We start from the raw sequence: 18175 nt of genomic DNA on the forward strand, positions 1-18175 counted from the left end.
GGCGGAGGGCATGCTTGTGGGGGAAAGATGAGGAGGATCTCTGGCAAGGCTGGACAGCATGTTGTACACACGTAGAATCCCTTTTCACCTGCCCTTAGCATGTGAAAACGGGTGCAGATACATATCTCTGCCAGGATTAAGAGCCCAATCCTAGGTATGTCTACTCTGAAGTAAGTCTCATTCTAGTCAATGGAGCTTACTCCCAGGAAAGTGCCTAGGATTGCAGCCTAAGAGCCCAATCCTATGCATGTCTACTCAGAAGTCCACTTTAGTGAATGGGGCTTACTGTGGATAGGATGGCAGCCTCAGGGCCCAATCCTGTGCCTGTCCTGAGTCCTATTAGAGTCAATGGGGCTTCCTCCCAGGAAGGTGTGTCGAGGACTGCAGCCTCAGAGCCCTTCCTCTGCCTGTCTACTCAGGCTGCAAGGCTATGACACTTTCCCAGGAGTAAGCCCCATTGAACACAATGGAACTTACTTCTGAGTAGACATGCATAGGCTTGGGCTCTCAAGCTGCAAGGCTATGCACCCTTTCCCAGGAGCAAGCCCCACTGAGCACAATGAGACTTACTTCTGAGTAGACACGCCTAGGTTCATGCTGCAGATTGGCACAGGGGCTGCACCAGCCAGCTTCCTTCCCCTCCTCCTCTGCCAAGCCAGTACTTGGGCTTTCCGTGGGTGCCACAGCCTGTCTCCCTGGCTGGCTGTCCTCCTCCTCAGCGCGTGTCCCCCGCACCCTCCACCGGCTTGGAAGCTGCGCGGGGAAGCAGAACGTGGGGGGAGGGGAGGCGGGCTGGGCTCAGGGATGGGGGCAGAAGGGGTCGTTGTGCAGTCAGGCAGGGGCCAGGCACCCACCCACCCTGCACCCCCCAGCACCCACCCAGTGAATGCCTCTGTTTTGCTCCCCCCTCCTGGAATGCCTCCGAAGGGGAGGGGCCCCTGCAAAAAGGTGCCGGAACTCCGTCCCCCCGCGTTCCATTAGAAAAAAAGCCCTGCTTGTGACATTATCATGTGTTTGCACAAAGCTTTGGAGTAATGGGAATGACACTGGTTGCTTTGCCCCAAGGAGCCAGCAGGGGGCACTTTCACCACTGAACTACTGCTCAAGGCACCCAAATGAATGCATCCAGCAAATTCTGGTGAGTTTCTGGGCTTTGAGTACTGTAACAGACAGAAATTCAGCTGGTGGGGCTTCTTCCAGCATGCAGATGAAGTAAGTGGGGAACCCTTTTACTGGTTGGATTTCTGCATATTTACACAGCCATCAAAGGAGTATGGGAGCCTTATCAGAAGGAAAAGGTTCCAATTCTACTGGATTCCCAAAACCAACTTTCCTTACTCCTGCAGGGTGACCAGATATCATAACTGCAAAAGACGACAAGGCAGCCCAAAATATAGGGCATCCAAGAGAAATGTAGGACATGACAAAATAAAAGCTAAAAACAGTCATCCATTCATTTCATGTGGTTAGTTTAAATACTGTATTACTTATTATTAAATTTTAAACTATATTACATATAATTTATTAATTCCAAAAAGGATATGCGATGTCTGCTGGGGCCCACTCATAGGGGAAAGGAGGACATTTAAGTTCTTTTCCAGGACATGAGGCACAAAAGAGGACATGTCCTGGGAAAAGAGGACACCTGTCACCCTGTAATCCTGTCAAGTTTTAGCTCTCAGGGAGCTATGCTGACATTCTGAGAACCTAGTTTTATTGTTGTAAGCCACCTTGGGTGTCCCAATGTGTGGTTGAAAGGCAGGGTAGAAATTCTTTTGATTGGTTGGTTGGTTGGTTGGTTGGTTGGTTGATTGGTTGAAACTCCAGGGATAAGAGCTGTTGACCCAGAAGTGACTGGGGACTGTGTGCTGCAGTAGGTAGGTAACCTCAGACCACAGTCTGGGAGGACTGTTGAAGGTGGAGTAGCTGCAGCTATGCTGTTCATGGCTCAGGGCTGACCCAAAAACTTCTTGCACTGGGAAGCGCTGCACCAAATATTGTTCTTCTCACCCACTGCGTCTCTTCCTTCTCCTCACATTTCCTGGATTCAGATAGGAAGAGGGGAACAGAGCAGAAGAGGAAGTGTGGAGGATGCAAGAGTGGTGGGCTAGAGCATCTCCCACACTCTAGCCTAGCCCATCATTCTCTTCTGCTCTACACTTCCTCTCTTCTGCTCCATTTCTTTCTCCTTTTCCAAATCCAGGGAGTGGAAGCAGGTGCAGGCAGGCAGAGGAAGGGCACAAGTTTCCTTACCAATTTTCCTTGCCTCCCAAGGCCCTGAAAGAGCTTACATCCACCCCAATCGTAGCAGGAAATGGGGGATTGTGAATTCCAATTATAGCTGCTCATTACGTCCTCCCTCTACTTGGTGATGAGAAAAATACATGTGCAAGAAAAGAAGCACAGCACTGAGACAGAGAATACCAACCAGTGTCTCAGGCAAGCAACAAATGTTCCCCATCACACTACCATTGAAATTACTCCCCCCCCCTTCCTGCCTTCCTTGTACCCACAGAGAAGCAGAGGCTTGGGGGAAAACTTTGACTCACTCAAGGCGTTCCAGTCGTCTGCGGTGGAGCCAGGGGCCAAAACAGAAGACCTTTAGAGCAACAACTCCCAGGTCCCTCGTGGGTTCCACGCTGTCCACGCTGCCTGGGGAAAGGTGACCATTTCAGTTGGGCATTGTCATGTCCTTGGAATGAAATCTCAACAGAGAGGTCAAGCACCACATGACTGCATCCCATCTTTATGGTGACCACTATGTTCAGGAGGGGGAATAAAGTCCAGTGCAATCTTAATAGCAGCTTCTTTCTTTATTGTTTCTGTTCTCCCCCCTGGATTGTGCTGGATCAGATCAAACATAAGAACAGCCCCACTGGATCAGGCCATAGGCCCATCTAGTCCAGCTTCCTGTATCTCACAGCGGCCCACCAAATGCCCCAGGGAGCACACCTGATAACAAGAGACCTCATCCTGGTGCCCTCCCTTGCATCTGGCATTCTGACATAGCCCATTTCTAAAATCAGGAGGTTGCACATACACATCATGGCTTGTACCCCGTAATGGATTTTTCCTCCAGAAACTTGTCCAATCCCCTTTTAAAGGCGTCCAGGCCAGACGCTATCACCACATCCTGTGGCAAGGAGTTCCTCAGACCAACCACACGCTGAGTAAAGAAATATTTTCTTTTGTCTGTTCTAACTCTCCCAACACTCAATTTTAGTGGATGTCCCCTGGTTCTGGTGTTATAAGAGAGCGTAAAGAGCATCTCCCTATCCACTCTGTCTATCCCCTGCATAATTTTGGATGTCTCAAAGGTGCATCGAATCTGATCTCCAAGGGCTGCCAGTTGCTGCTGCTAAGCCCCCAAGCAGAGCTCACAGATTACTAGGTCCCCCAGCAAACTCCCCCAATAACCGGTCTTCAAAAGGTAGACTGCTTCTGAACAAGGTCATTTTCATATTCTTAGCTAAGAACTGTTGACGCACTGACCTCCTGGAATGGATCCCTCATGATCCTAAAGAATAACTATCAACTGTGCAGAAAAAAAATGGCTGTTCCTTTTGGGCACAGGAAGCCTTGGGGGCAAATAACTAATAGAGGTGCCAGTTTGCTCAAAATGACTCAGTTTCTCTGGCTTTTTTTTTCTCAGGTGGATGGGTGTGTTCATCCCAGGCCATCAGCTGTTTACGACTGGGCTCCACTCTTCACTGCTCGATTCTGCCCCATACCATATTCTCCTCCCCCCCTTCCATTTATTCAAGCCAGGCAGTTTCCACCCCAGAAATCTTGGATTTGGGGATGTATCTGATCTAGCAATCCTAGTCAATGAGCTTCAAGCCAGTCTACCTCACAGGAGTGTTGTGTGAGACTAAGGGCACAATCCTAACCAGGTCTACTCAGAAGTAAGTTCCATTTTGTTCAATGGGGCTTACTCTCAGGAAAGTGTGGCTATGATTGCAGCCTATGTGGCCCTGAACTCCTCAAGGAAGTGATTCTCAAATTGGTCATACTACAGTGCCTTGAGAGGGGGCTGGAACATGCTGTGAGAAAGAAAGGAGCAGCTATGTTGGATGGATGCTGTCAGGTCCTCAGGGCAGGGAGGCTTCTCTCAGTTGTGTTTTTCCCTTTCAAATGAACTGCTGCTTTTCTCACATGCTTAAAGGCATACACTTGCCCCCACACTAAGCAGTGTGCATGCACATGCCCCCCTCTCTGAATCACTTGAGGACCTTGCAATGGAGCCCATGTCACCTAAGAAGAGCCTGCTGGATCAGGCCAAAGGCCCATCTGGTCCAGCTTCTTCCTGTATCTCACAGTGGCCCACCAGATGCCTCAAGGAGTACACAAGTCAACAAAAGACCAGGAGGTTGCATATACCCAACAAGGGTTGTAAGATGGGATGGAGTTTGCCTCCATCAATCTGTCCAGTCTCCTTTCTAAGGCTGCAATTGTATCCACACTTACCTAAAAGTAAGCCCCATTGACTATAATGGGACTTACTTCTGAGTAGACATGCATAGGATTGGGCTCTAAGGTAGCTAGGTTCTTTGCCAGCACCACATCAGGTGGCAAGGGGTTCCACAGATTAATTGCTGACTGGTTAAAGAAATATTTTCTTTTGTCTGCTCCCCCACCACTAAATTTTAGTGGATATCCCCATCCATCCCACGCATAATTGTACATGTCTCAATCATGTGTGTGCCCCCCCCCAGCGCCTTTTTCTTGCAGAGCCAACTCTTGGCAAGGGCCTTTACAAGCACAAAACATATTCCCTGGGGGAAAAGGGAGAGTCAATTATTCTACTAGCTGCCCCATGGGACACATACTAGCTGCCTGGATTTGAACTGTACTGCCCCTACTTCAACGCTTGCCTCTCCTTGGAGCTGTCCAAGGTCTGAATTCCCTACTTGCACCCTTGTCTCTATTTTGGACCTCGGCTTTGACTCAATGCCAGTCAACCAATTCCTCTTGAAACAGAATAGTGAGGGCACAATCCTAACCAACTTTCCAGCACTGGCATAGCTGTGCCAGTGGGGCATGTACTGCATCCTGCAGTTGGGGGGCAGTCACAGAGGCCTCCTCAAGGTAGGTCTGGGCAGGAGGTCTGGTCTAGAGGGTAGAGCCTCCATTTGTCTGAAGATAACATCCACAAGGTCGCCAGTTCGAGGCCACCGGCACCATGAACGGCGAGACCTTGAAGCAGCTGACAAGCTGAGCCCAGTGATTCCATCTGCTCTGAGCGTGGGAGGATGGAGGCCAGAATGTGAAACCAGATCAGAAAGAAACATCTGAATGTTGTGGTTTCTTGAAAGATAGAAACCTTCTTTCAAATTGTAAAAATCCCTACAGGGATTTAATTAGCCTGCCTATGTAAACCACCTTGAATAAAGTCTTGAATAAAGACCAAGAAAGGTGGTATATAAATACCTGTATTATTGTTGTTGTTGTTGTTATGGCAATGTTTGTCCTCTTACCCATAAGTCGCATTGCCCTTATGTCAGTGCTGGAAAGTGGGTTAGGATTGTGCCCTAAGTGAAGTAACTGAAGGGGAGTAGTGGTTAGAAGGCAGAAGTGGGGCCTGAGAGACTTGGGGGGGGGTAGGGGCTAGAGCTCAGTGCTAAGGCACCTGCTATGCAATTAGCAGGTCATCCCTGACAGCATCCTCATATAGGGCTTTAAAGAACCCTGCTAGAGACTATGGAAAACCATAGCCAGCCAGTGGAAACAGACTATTATACAGTCTGTTTATATTATTATACAGACGAAGGATCTGAGTTCCAATCTCTCCTCAACTGCAACGTTCAATAAGTTAGCGGCCAGCTGCTGCCTCTTAGCTAAGCCTCCCTCACAGGGTTGTTGTAATTGCAATAGCAAAGGTTGGTGGTGGGGAACCATCATCAGCTAACCGGAGGAAGGGCTGATTTAAAAAGATTGTGTGGCTAATCTGAGAATCTCTGTGAGAGGGCAATAGGTGAGCCTGCAGCTTTAAAGCCCTGCTATAGTCAGACATCAGATACTATAATGATTCCTAGATACATGATACCGTGTCTCAACATCACTAGTTCAAACTTTCATAGGCACGGCAATCATTCTAACTTGCAGAAGCACTCCCTATGAACTGTCCCCATCCCTCCCCCGTACAGATCCCCCCATGAAAATGCAAAGACAAAAAGGAAGATTTGCAAAAGGATCAGGATGGCGATCCATCTTGTTAATGCCCACTGGATTCGCCAGGTTTGAATCTGCCATTCCCCCAGCTGCCAGTGGCATTGCTAGGGATGCGGGTCATGCTGGGTGATGCACATAGCGGGGTGACACCAGCACTGGTCAAAATGGTGGAATTCTTGGTATTTTCCATTAATACCAGCATGTTATATATCATTCAATGCGTAATTACATGCAGAATGCAATGAAACAAACCCCATTGAAATGGCTCTACTCTATCAAAAGATAGACAAAAAAACCCAGTGGGGTGGGGCAAAGGTGCATCACCATACCCACTGCTCAGGGCATTGCCAAGCCCACTGCATGGGTGGAGGTCCAACATGGGGGGTGATGCGCTGGCCTCCCGCACTGGGTGAAGCAAACCCTAGTGACGCCATTGCGCTTTTCAACAACAGTCGTTCACCAAGCAGTTTCCATAGTAAGATAAATCCATCAATGGTTCCCTGTCCCCAAAGGGCTCACAATCTTAAAAAAAATGCAGAAGAGGCACCAGCCACAGCCACTGGTAAAGATGCCATGCTGGGATCAAGCGGGATAATTGCTCTCCCTCTGCTCAATAGCAGCAACTGTTACCCTGCATGTGCCTGATCTCATCTGATCTCGGAAGCTAAGCAGGGTCAGGCCTGGTTAGTACTTGGATGGGAGACCGCCTGGGAATACCGGGTGCTGTAGACTTCTACCATAGTCTTTCGAGACTGAAGGTTGCCAACCATTCTGCTCAATATGAGAGGACACCACTTTAAAAGGTGCCACTTTGCCCAGTTAGAAGGAGTTATCTAGGCCAGTGGTTCTCATACATTTAGCACCAGGACCCACCGGAAGTGATGCAGTGAGTGGAAGTGAAATCATCAAGCAGGAAAATTTTTAACCATCCTAGGTTGCAATCCAGCCCACACTTACCCAGGAGTAAGTCCCATTGACTATCATTGTTAAAAGAACATACATAGTAGCTTGTTAAAAGTACAGGTCTGTAACATTTCCAAATGCAGACACATGCCATGGTAGCATCAAGTCTAATAGATTAAAAATAAAATATTGAAATGGATGGAGACCTACCTGAAATTGGCTCATGACCCACCTAGTGGGTCCCAACCCACAGTTCGAGAAACACTGATCTAGGCAACACTAGAGACCCGATTAAACTCCAGTGGTAGGTCCTACCTAACCCTATGCACTGTTATCGCAATGTCTCTTCCCACCTGAAGTCCTTTAGCTAACTCTGACTAGAAGATTTGACTTATACTAGGACACATGAATTGGGCATTCTCCAAGGAGGGGAATTTTGCAGCCTCTTGAATGCCTGGGCAAAACACTATTCGACTTAAAGAAAAATATTTTGTTTGTAAAGAAATAAGGAAGACGCATAAGGTGACAGCCATGGCATGGAAAACAGAAACGCCTGTTTCACAGCCCAATCCTATCCACACTTTCCTGGGAGTAAGCCCCACTGACTTTAATGGGATTTACTTCTGAGTAGACATGCATAGGATTGGGCTGTCAGTCGGCTATGGCTTAAAAAAATAGTCAGTTTAAAAATATAGCCTCTGGATAATTCACGTGAGCTGTTAGTGCTGCCTGGTAGACTCATGCATTATAAGGACTGTAAACGTGGAAATCCCACTCTCCCCTACTAATCTGAAAAAAAAAAAACCATGCAAAAGAGATGCAGGGCTGTGTCCCAATTTCTCCACTGCCAGGCCTGAACTGGATAAACCTATGGAGAAGGATAAATGGAGGCAAAGGAAAATAAGAGTGAAGGGAAGAAGGAAAGATAGTGGGGTAGCTGAGAGATCTGGCACCCAGGGGTATTTCTAGTTTTTGGACATGCCTCCAAGTGCCTGCCTGGTACCTGGGGCAATGTACCCCCTGCCCCCCCTTTAGCTAAACCACTGGAGGGAGACAGGATGACCTGAACATATGGAACAGAGAGTGGGTGATCACCCTTGACTAAGAATCTACAAGGCAAATATCAATACAATGAAACAGAACAAGTCTCCATTCGCCACATGGAACTCTGCAGAACCAGCGTACCCAGCCGTCGTTAGGAGTGGATGCCACCACAGTTTCTTTGAACCTGACCACAGCACTCCCCCACCTCTGCCTTCTCCTCCGGGGCCAAAGAGGGAAGGTGGAGTGGTGCGACCCAGCAGCGCAGGTGATGTGAACCAGAAAGGGAGAGGGAGGAGACAGAGAAGGAGGCCCTCCAAAGCACAAATCTCAAGCACTCCAAAACCCAGGGCTTGGGCTGAAATTCTGAGATCTGGAGAGCCTGAGACGGCAAAATCCTGAGTCCAAAACCTGAGATCTGGCAATCCTACAGCCGACACCTCACCGTTCCATTTTATCTGCTCTATGAATTACTGTTAATTTTTTAATTGTATTTATTACTGCTATCTTATACCTTTTACTGCATGAACTGAACACCACTTTGAGCATTGGAAAAGCAACTTTGTGAACTTTTAGTTGAAAAGCAGTATATAAATACTGTTAACAACAACAACAACAACAACAACAACAACAACAACAACAACAACAACTTTTAAATCTTTCAAATAAATAAATAAATTTGCAAAATCCTCACAACTTCTTGGCGTCCCTTCTTTTAATTTGGCTGCCTACCATGGAGGTCTACAACTCAACCAGCACCTCTAAAAGAAGACAGAGACAACGAATCTAGCCAGGCTTATGGAGGCTCGGGTGGTGTACATGGTTCCTCCCCCCATTTTGTCCTCACAACAACCCTGTGAGGTAGATGAGGCTGTGAGATAATGGCCAAGGTTACCCAGGAAGCCTTGCTCAGGGATTTGAATCTGGATCTTACAGGTGTAAGTCCAACTCCCGAACCACTGCACCACCTTGGCTGTCTGGCCTGGCCCTTGGAAGCTGTGGTTAGCCTCAACCAAAGAGACTGCTGGGGCCAGACCAAGTGCAACTGTTATGGCTCAGTGTGCAGAGAGCACTCTTTGATGCGCTCCTCCTTCTTGTACCACCACAATGCAAGCATGTGACCCCAGCCCCAGGAAACTCGGCTGTAAAGGCGCAGGCAGCTCGCTAAATGCAGCCGCAGCAGGGAACACAGGCTTCTATTGTTGAGTGGCTGACGGTGACACCCACTGGCCTGCCTCCGTGGCAAAGCAAGGCACAAGAGCCGGTTTGATCCTGGCCGGGTGGGGCGAGCGACCCGCGTCACACCCGCAACAAAAGCAACCTGTGCAGTGGTCAATTTGTCTCTTGTCCCTTGCGGCTTCCCACTCTCCCTCCATCAGGCCCCCCTTTGTGTCCCTTCACCTCCCCATAGAAACATCTGAGATCTGATGCGCACGTCTCACCTCCCTGGATGCGAGGGGCTGAGAGGGTCTTCCTTTTAAGAAAGGGCTTCTTGGGTCAAGAAGCCAACAGTCTCAGAGCGATCCTATACATCAGGCTCCCCTTCTTCCACCACAGCTTATTCATTGGTGGCTCACCTTCCTTTCTGGGGGCGGGGGGCCCTCCCACCTCCAGCAGCTCAGATGTAGCTGATACTTAATCAGGGACACTGACACTGCCCTGTAACACTTAATCCTCAGATTGAGAAGGGCACATGAGCACACACTTTAGGACTCAGTGCTGGAATAAGAGAAGGAAGAACCAAGAAGGCAGTGCCTCTGAGGGCGTGCAGAGTGCCCTCTCTTGCCCCTGTGGCCCCTAACTAGCTTCATGATCTGAGATGAGGACAAAGGGTCTCTAGATCAGTATGATAAAAGGATTGGGGACCCAGCTCTTGTTTTTATAAAATAAGGAACCAGGTACAAAAAAAGAAAAAGAAAGAGATAAAACTCTTGCTCTGTTAAGGAAGGTAGCAGGTACAATTTTTCCTCTTTCCTGCACATCAAAAAAGCAGGCGCCAGAATTCTCACTGCTATTCAGCTCTGAAAGAGAGACAATCCCTTTCCTCCCTCGCATCTAGTTACCCTAGAAAAATTCAGCAGGCTGGATACAATGAAGGAGGCGGGGAATGGGTGTAAACCAAACAGGGCAAAATGGTAAAATGGTCTGTGTGTGTGTGTGTGTGTGTGTGTGTGTGTGTGTGTGTGTGTGTGAGAGAGAGAGAGAGAGAGAGAGAGAGAGAGAGAGAGAGAGAGAGAGAGAGAGGTCTGTACACTAGAGATTTCGAATAGGATGACTTTGTTTTTAGATTATCTTTGTGGCAAAGAAAAAAGATTCTCAGAAAGAAATTGGAAAGAGACCGCAGCTATGAGGGTTTAACCATGACTTTGGAAACCAGATCATGGGGTGGGGGGGTTCTTGATCCAGGGGTTGATGGGAGAGGGAGGGGTGATGTTGGCCAAGTGTGACAGTGGGCTAGCAAAGAACAATATGGGAACGGGGAGGGGGGAGGGAATGAATGAACAATGCGTATGTGACAAGGGGAAAACTTTGAAATGACAATGCAATTTTGTTCTTGTCCAGGCCATTGCTGTCCTTCACTGACGCCCATTCCTACCGCAAACAGTAGATAGCCACCAGCATCCCATCACCTAGTAAACACCCGCCATCTAGAGCAACCATTTTCAACCACTGTGCCGTGGCACACTGGTGTGCCGCGCGTGGTCTACAGGTGTACCATGGGAGTTTGGGGGAGGATCATTTGTTAGTAGGGCCGCTGGGAGTTGCAAGTTCCTGGTGTCAGTATGGAGTGCCTTGTCAATTGTCCAAAAATTGATGGTGGGCCTTGACAATTTCAGTGCCCTGTCAGTGTGCCATGAGATGAAAAAGATTGAAAATCACTGATCTAGAGGGAGAGAGAATATCTGATTTCTGTTGTGAGCAAGCCCAGTGTGAACAAACTTCTTATTACGGCTAAAACCCTATGCAGTTGTGTTGCTGGGTGGGTGGGGGAAGTCACAGGGGCCACAGGACCCCAGGCAGCACTCCTCCAGGGGCAGCAATTCTGCCCCTGCTGTGGCCGCCATGGTCCTACCCCCCCCTCTTTCGCCCCTGAGCCCCCTCCAGTCATGACTGGAGCTCTGCTCCAGTTGCATCCAGAGGGTCTTCTGAGGCCCAAGGAGGCTTTAGAACGTCGCTTCTGGTTTTAGGAGGAAAACAGAAAGCGATACTTTTATGCTTTCAGAAAGCCTTCTAAGGCCTGGGGAGGCCATAAGCAGCCTCCCCCGGCCTCAGAACACCCTTCTGATGTGACTGGAGCACAGCTCTGGTCATATCTGGAGAAGATGTGGAGGCCCTGGAAGGTGTGTCTCAGAGTAGTACTCCTTCCAGCTATGCCGCTGACCCGATGCATGCTTACTTAGGAGTATGCTTTATTGAATGCAGTCGGGGGTCAATGTCAACTGCTTCGAAGGGCCATCAAAAAGACCCACTGCTGACCCCTGCGATCAGCACTGAGCCCATAACCCCCCTGTGCTGATGAAGAAGCAACTTTCTTGGGGTTTACTCAGGTAGAGCCATTTGCTAAGGGCCCCATGAAACCTGAATGCACTTCTACCTGTCTAGGATGACCAGACTGCAGTCTACCCCCAGGCCCAGTGCAACCCAAGCCTTCCTTCTTAGCTTGGAATCCAGCACAGCTCCAAACACAAGCAGCACTGATAGACCCTAACCTGTGCCCACTTCCTTCCTTCCCCTACCCATCTCCCAAGCAAAACTCTGGACTTTGTTTTCAGAATGAGTCTGCCTCTTTGTGCATCAGGGAGGCTGTGGCAGGGCTTGGCAGAGCCATGGCACAGTGGGTATTTCTGCTCCTGCCCTCTCACCGACAAGTGGCATCTGCTCAGTTTACATACACAGGGAGATTATATTGCCAGGGTGGGAATGGAGCAGAGGCAGGGAGGCTGGGTACCTAGCACAGAAGTGGAGATGGGAGCAAGCCTATGGGGTGAGTGGGTTAAGATGGGGGGGGGTGCTTAAGAAAATGGGACTTGCCAGGAAGTCCCTTATTATTATTTATTATTATTAACAGTATTTATATACCGCTTTTCAACTAAAAGTTCACAAAGCGGTTTACAGAGAAAAGTCAAATAACTAAATGGCTCCCTGTCCCAAAAGGGCTCATAATCTAAAAAAATGCAAATGAATACCAGCAGACAGCCACTAGAACAGACAGCCCTTACCCATAATGGAATGGGTATCCATTCAAAACATGGATTCCTGAATTCTTTTGATCTTCCCTGGGAGGACAAGGAATCTGGTTGGTTCAGAAGCAGGAATGGAGAAAAGGGTCTGGAATCCAGAGGTTCAGGGTTTAGTTTTTTTGCTGAGAATTTCCAAACAATTTTGAGGTTTTTTTTTTTTCCTGATACAGGACCTCCTTTTTCCAGAGAGATTGAAATGAAAGCGGCTGCAAAACCCAGTTTTCAATGTTTGACAAATGCAAACATTTGCAAAAGTTTGACAAACAAGTTTTCACCCTCTAGGTGAGGCCAATTTCGCTTTGGTTTCTCCCAATGTTGAAACTTTTACCCGCTGTCTCCATCTTTCCAATTGCAAACAGCCCCCATGCTTATCCTATAAACTTCACCTTGTCAATGGTGTAACCTACTTTTACCTCCTACTGTTTGACATTCCTGAGTTCTGTTCTGCGAGATTTTCCCCCTATAGCCAAGATGGTGTAGTGTTTTGAGAATAGGACTTAGACCTAGAAGATCCAAGATCTTTGCTTCCTTGGTGACCTGGACCCAGTTACTCTCTCTCTCTCTCTCTCTCTCTCTCTCTCTCTCTCTCTCTCAGCTTCACCTACTTCACAGGGATGCTGTGAAAAAAAAGAAGGGGAGGAACTATGTACACCACCCTGAGCTCCTTGGAGGAAGGGTGGCGTAAAAATACGAAAAATTATCTATGTACTTAACTTACACACATGCACACTCATGAGATATGCTCCTGCCACATCTGGAGATCAGAAACATCTGATGGACTGGAACACAGCCCACAAAACCTGATGCTGGAATTAACCTCATTTGTCCTTTTTATGCCACAAGACTCCTTCCATTGCTGTTAGCAAGGAACCATGTGACTGACTGGGACGAATCATCAGATGCTTGGATTGTTAAGAGAAGAATGGATTATCTGGGAAGCTATGCAGAAAAACCAGCAATGGGTTTTTCTGGCCCTTACAGATTCTTGAGGCCATTGTGTCAAAAAAACCTAGGAGAACTTTCCATGCATGAGAACATGTGTCCGCCCTTATTGAGATAAACCATGGCCCACCTTGGCAATATCTCTTCCAAACTCCCCTAGGACAACTGGGGACAGGGGTTCTCAAGATCAGAGAAAGTATGATGTAGTGGTCATGCTCAGCAATTATATAGCACTCTTGAAGTACACTTCAAGAATATATTTCTATTCCTATACAGGAAGGCACTTTCCTGTCTTATATTCATGTTCTCTGTGCAACAACCATGAAGGATATTATCATTCAGGATCGTGCAGTGCATGGGTCTCCAAACTCCGGCCCGGGGGCCAGATGCGGCCCATGGCAAGTCTCTATCCGGCCCACGGCCAGCCTCTTGTCCCCTGAAAGCCTCTGGCCCACTTGGCCAAACATGACTGGAACTGTGCTCTGGTTGCATCTGGAGGGTGTCCTAAGGGCCAGAGAGTTTGAAGGAATGAGCACATTCAATCGTTTATTCACTCCTCTAAGTTCCATCTCTAATTTATTTATATAAATTTTCAACACCGTGCCAGATATTTGATGCGGCCCTCCGGCCAAAATGTTTGGAGATCCCTGGTGTAGTGGTTTGGGAGTTGGACTTCAACCTGGAAGATCCAGGTTCAAATCTCAGTTCAGTCATTAAGCCTCCTGGGTGACCTTGGACCAGTCACTCCCTCTCAGCCTCACCTACCTCACAGGGTTGTTGTGAGGACAAAAGGAGGGGTGGAACCATGTACACCACCCTGCGCTCCTTGGAGGAAGGGCAGTGTAAAAATATGATAGATAACAGATAAATAGTGCAGTGGAGGCTGTGAGGGAGCAGCTGGCCGAAGGTCAGCCACTGAGATTGCGCAGAGATGCGAATCAAACCAGGTCAGGCCTAATTTGCAGGTCAGTGTTGCAATATCTTTATTCTATCAAAAGTTACAGCCCCAAAGCGAGCAGGAGTGGGGCAATGGTGCATCACCATGCCTAACTCCTGGGGCATGGCCCCACCCACTGCATGGGAGGAAGTTCATCATGGTGGTGGGGGGGTGACAGGCTGGCCTCCCGCACCGGCTGATACAATCCTAGTGATGCCACTGGCCATGTGAGCTAGCCCAAACTCTTTGGAAAAAAGGAAAGAATAATCCAAATAAAAAGAAATTTCCCCCAATCTCTTCCATTTCCTCCTCCAGTTACATTGTATTTATTTCCACAGACGCTTATATCCCCTACTTAAAGACTTTAGGTGCTTTTGTGGGGAGGGAGGGGGGAGCTGGTGTGACATCCTTCCCCACATTTCACACCACATGTGGTTATTTCTGGTCTGGTCTCTGCACACTGAGTGACGACGGGTGTTTTTTTTTTTTTTTTAAAAAAGCAACAACTCCAAAACATTCAATAATTAATCTGCTCCAGATCTGCCTGCAGAAAATCTTTGCATTTTTGTTTCATGTTCTCATTTTGGAAAAAAAAAAAAAAAAAAAGCTTGGCAAAGAGTTGAAAAAAATTGCTACCAGCATTGCACGGTAGAAAAAACAATTGTTACAATAAATGCTCTCTTTTTTACCAACAGGATCTATGTTCAAGAACAAGCCTGGAAAGCTTGTTAGAACTAGAATTCCCCTACCACTGGTCCTCCAGGGTCTTTTGTCATCACGATCCTATCTACCTTATGAAGGACAGAGATAGACAAGCTGTTGCACAGGAGTATTAGGACAAAATGAATACGCAACAGCAGGAGAAAGAAGTTGATTAGCATGCAGAAAGTTCTATGCTTCAAAGACTAGCAGTATCTGCTGGTAGCTCTGGGAAAGAGCCTTGTTTTAAACCTCAGAGAGCCACGGCCAGGCAGTGATCTAATGCAAGAGAGAAGGCACCTTTCCATGTTTCTCTACATCCAAAAAGATGCCCCGATGCATTTGCACTCAGTCCCAAGAAAGATGTAAATAGCTAGTGGCCTACTTAGGGTCCTCAGTGCTTGGGCTGGAACACCTCCACCCTGTGAGAGCCGCTGCCCTTCATGTCTTGCGCCAAGGGTCTCAGTGTTGATCCAGTGGCGTTTCGACAGCACTCCTGCCCAGTCTGGTCAGGACAGCTGTCAGTCACAGTTCTGCTCCATCCCCCAGGAAGAGGCTGGCTCACCACAAGTTGGGCTGCAGAAAATGCAGCCCCCCTCATTGATGGCTGTGGACGTTTGTTCCAGTCTCTCGATCTGGAGCCAGGAGAGATCAGACTGCCAGGGGCCAGTACAACCCCCCCCCCATGTCTTCCTAAGCAGGAATCCAGCAGATAAACAAGCTGCTTGTCCTTGTTGCGATGCAGAAACAAAGATCTCTGTGTCTCAAGACGAAAGCACCATCTCAGGCTGAGATGGGATGGGGCCGATGCTGTCCGTGGCAGAGCAGGTGCTCCACATGTTGGCAATCTCAGCCTCCATCTTGACCAGCTCCAAAGCACAGCAGGGGAAAAGCCTGACCTGATCTCTCCCTTCTCCACTCCAGTGAATGGCCTGCAGCCAGTGGAGACAATGTGGAGCTACACAGAGCATCCTCTGTTCCTCTAGGGGCCTCTTGGCACCCGGCTCCTACTCTCGCCTCTCTTTCCAGATAGCAACCTCAGAGATATATATAGGTCAGCCAGCACTCAAGCTGTTTTGCTGCCTTCAGGAAAGCTTTTGTCCGCACCCCTGGAGAGTTTTCCCTGACATTTCCTCTGTTCCATCCAAGTGAATGGGTATTTCTGCTCTGCCCACTTTCTATAGGGCTCGGGAGAGGAGAGCTGAAATTGCAGGCAAGCCTCGAGGAGAACACTGGTGCCTCTGGATCTCTGACCCCTTTCTCCCAAAGACATGGGGAGGCAGGATTGCTTTACTCTTTCAAGCCTTCCAAGATGCCTGGAGGTGCCTGGGATTCTGCCGTCCCAGTCTGTATTGCTCTATGTTGGTTTGGGAAAAGGGGATTCAAACCTGCTGTTCAGAAATCAAGGGGCAGAGGGTCCTGGAGGGCCCAGTGATTGCTTACAGGCAGTGCTTCTGGGCAAGTATAAATCCCCTGATGGCATTTTGATTCGTCCATTGATTAGGAAGGGAGTAAACTGCCAAAGAATACTGCAAGGAAGTATATGGGATTGGGCTGTAACTCTGTTCCCAGATTCAGTCCCTGGCTGCACCTCCAGGTTGGGCTAGGAAAGAGCTCTGCCGGGCACCCCGCAGAGTTGCTGCCATCCAGTGTTGACAATACTGAGCTGAGCAGAGTACTGGTTTGACTCAGAAGGCAGCATCACAGACGCATCAGGTTCTTATGCTTGAGCTGAAGTTGAGCAAAAACCAATCCCTTTCTCTGCCAAGAACCGGGAGCCCCTTTCCAAGTCCACGGTCGCGTTCTTGCCACTTACCTTTCGGGAGTCTCTCTTTGGCGTCGGTACCCCTTTGCCGTTTCCAGCATCGATTTTGCCAGGCTGGGTTGAGGATCTGGAAAGGAAACAGAAAATTGAATTGGAGCCTGAAATGTCTTCGAGGTGGGGGGCAGCTGCTGGAACGAAAGCCTCCTCCTGGCACTGCTGCTTGCTGCTGACGGAGACAGTATGCTTGGGCTCGGTGCAACAAGAGCCTGATGCCCAGGGGGCAGCGACAACGGCAGCGAGGGATATCCAAGTCCCTTTTGGAGTCCTGTCCCGGGTCAATTGCGCCCTGCTTCTTGGCCTGCAGGGAGATCTCGACTGGGGCTAAACTGGATGGTCTGTGCCCAGGTTCTAGCAGAGCAGGCAGCTCCGTGGGCATGCGAGGGTTAGTGGGTGCCCGACTATGTTAGCTCTGCATTTCAGAAAGCGGAGCCCACACACAAATTCCACCGGCTGTGTGTGCGTGCTGGGGGGGGGGAAGAGAGGAGACAGGCTGCTGCGGGAGTGGGGGGAATGCTTGGCTTTGTGTATTGGTTGCTTCTTACAGCACATCTCCCTTTCTCTCTCTCTCTCTCACTCGTGGGCGGATGTGATTGGGGCTGGGCCCGGTCGCTGGATCCCAGCCTTTAATCCTCACCCGCCACCCGTTGCCTCTTGCACTGTACTATTAGCTAGCAATCGGCTAAATACCTGTTACATTGAGCTAACTGTCTGTTTGACAGTAGTAGCACCAGCAGTGATCTTAGATTCTTCCCACAAGGGATTCTGGGAGAAGAAGTGCCAGGCCTGGAGATTAGAGTAGGTAAGCTGGAAGACAGATCAAAGGTGCAGACGTGTACAAAGAGGGTGACTGGGGGGGCAGCCCCGGGTGCCATGCTGCGGGGGTGGCAGGTATCAAAGAGGCTGTTCCAAGATGGCAATGGTGGCGGTGGGGACTCTGGCTGCAGCCGTAATTTGGCTAGTGCCGACTGCAGCCACCTGCAAGAGAAGCATGTTTACCGGCATGATTATATATACAAGTGTGTGCTGCTTAACAACCGTTCGCTTAACGATGGGCCACATATATGACGGTGGTCAAAGCACAATAAAGATGCTCTTAATGAAGCAATCTCGTCTCCCATTGTCTCTTAATGCAAGGAAGAGGCATTCTATCTCTAGTAGTCTGTGCAGCCAGCAAGTGTCTGGCAGGGACTGTCTGTTTACACAACAAAGGCAATAGATTGGACTGAATGTTCACTTAATGACCCAATCGCATAACAACGGGGATCAGAGAACGTATCCCCATTGGTAAGTGGCGCACACCTGTACACACACATATACTCACAAAATTAGTGTATATACTATATAAATACAAAGTTCAGTAAAAGAAATCAAATGCCCTTGTTTCAGGGAAGGGGATAAGACTCGTCTTCTGGCAAG

General features: G+C 48.7%; 1 pseudogene; it reads left to right on the forward strand.

Annotated features, from left to right (window-relative positions):
* Window positions 1-6783: 6783 nt before the first annotated feature.
* LOC136661986 (5S ribosomal RNA) lies at window positions 6784-6903 on the forward strand (annotated as a pseudogene).
* The last annotated feature ends 11272 nt before the right edge of the window (window positions 6904-18175 follow it).

This window comes from Tiliqua scincoides, chromosome 10, assembly GCF_035046505.1.
Source record: "Tiliqua scincoides isolate rTilSci1 chromosome 10, rTilSci1.hap2, whole genome shotgun sequence".
NCBI lineage: Eukaryota > Metazoa > Chordata > Lepidosauria > Squamata > Scincidae > Tiliqua > Tiliqua scincoides.